Source organism: Frankliniella occidentalis, unplaced genomic scaffold (assembly GCF_000697945.3).
Source record: "Frankliniella occidentalis isolate FOCC.00 unplaced genomic scaffold, Focc_3.1 Scaffold577, whole genome shotgun sequence".
Taxonomy (NCBI): Eukaryota; Metazoa; Arthropoda; class Insecta; order Thysanoptera; family Thripidae; genus Frankliniella; species Frankliniella occidentalis.
Window position 1 is genome coordinate 31,935 of NW_026267693.1, and position 1,763 is coordinate 33,697.

At 56.6% G+C, this 1,763-nt stretch overlaps 1 pseudogene; it reads right to left on the reverse strand.

The window, feature by feature from the left end:
* Positions 1 to 1,450, reverse strand: part of LOC127748675 (protein-tyrosine sulfotransferase 1-like) — a 16,603-nt pseudogene extending 15,153 nt beyond the window's left edge.
* Between the last annotated feature and the right edge of the window lie 313 nt (positions 1,451 to 1,763).

Sequence of the window (1,763 nt, forward strand, 5' to 3'; positions counted from 1 at the left end):
CCCTATAGCGCGCTGCGGCGCGGCCAGCCTACGACCCTGGGAGGTAGGCACGCCGCGCGGCGGCCGGGCGGGGACAGATACGGTCACCCGCGCGCCTTTGGGGCCGGCCCGGAGTGCCGCCACCGCTTGACCGAGGCGCGCAAAGGTCCTTCCAGTCCTTCCCTTCCACCGCCCCCCTCCCCAACTCCGGCCCTGTGACTGCCCTGCCCTGCCCTGCCCCAAATCGGACCGAGTTGTGAAGTTTGTCCCGCCAGCCTCGCCGCGGCCACCGGAGTAGTGGTGATGATTTAGGGAGAGGAGCAGGTTGGAGGTCGCAGGAGGGCGGGCGGTGCCGGTGGTGCCAGGACCAGGGGGGACCAGTACCAGGGACCAGGACAGCCGGGGCAGGAAGGCCGAGGAAGGCTCCAGTCCAGGACCGGCGCCTCGCGTGCACTTTGCTGCTGGCTACACACCGCCCGATAACATCTGCCAGGTCGGGGCTACGCCTCCATTCTAGTGGTGTCGGATGGTCGACTGGCCCGGCTGGATGGGCGCCCATCGGCCCTTCTGTCTCTCTCGGGTGCGCTGCCGGCAGACTCGCTTCGTCTCTCTCCCACGCCGGGCCAGTCGACCATCCGACACCTCCACTCCATTCTCACCCGAACCAGCCCTGCTATTCGCGCGGGGGCGGCGGCGTCGTCTCGCAGAACACCACCCCCGTCGGGCACCCCACCCCGCCCCGCCCCGCCCCGCCCCGCCGCGACACAACCGCACACCGCGGCGACCGCATGCCAACCGGCGGCGGAGCGTAAACGGGCGGGGAGGGCGAGAAAGGGAATAACTTTGAATTATGAAGAGCATTCTGCACCTGGTCCGCCGCACGGCCGCATGGGGACGGGATAGGAAGGGGGCTGGAGAAGCGCTCTCGTGCCTCAGAACATTCAGAAAAAAAATGATTGTTTTAAAAATGAAGTGGAAATTACTTTAACAGCTGTACTTACACACAGAAGAAGTCTTGGAACAGGTTGATGCATTTAGCACTGTTCTGGCATGGTTGGTTTGTGCACGTGCCAATGTCACTCTCAGTCCAACCAGGTGGGCATTCGCATCTGAAGTGGCCAATCTCATCGCGGCACGAGCCACCGTTAAGGCAGGGCATGGCAGAGCAGTCATCGACATTTGTTTCACAAAGTTCACCAGTGAAACCATCTCTGCACTGGCAGGTGAAGCGGTTGTCTTCATCAATACATGCTTTTGTTCCCTCAGGATTGCATGGGTCACCCAAACACTCATCGATTTCAGCCTCACATTGAAGACCTGAAAAAGGCATGGGTATGTAGGTGTGCTGATCCAAAGAGCAGGATAAATAGATAGAATAGAGCAACCAAGAAAAACACTCACCGACAAAACCAGACACCAGGCCTACAGTGACACACAAATCCATCAAGCATATCAAGGCAGGTAGCACCATTCTGGCAAGGCTCAGAGGCACAATCATCAATCAAATGCTGACAGCGCTTCCCGGTGTAACCTGGCTCACAGTTGCACATGTAACCATCAACTATGTCCACACAAACGCCACCATTTTCACAAGGATCTACAGAGCAATCGTTAATGTTGATTTCACAAGATCGTCCTGAAAAGGAAAAAAAAAATATTGATAATGAATGATAAAAGATATTTTTATGCAGTATTAAATACCATGTATCCTGCAATTAATAACATCAAAATCACTAACTCACCGGTCCATCCTGGTTTGCAAACACATTGGTGAACAAAGAGTT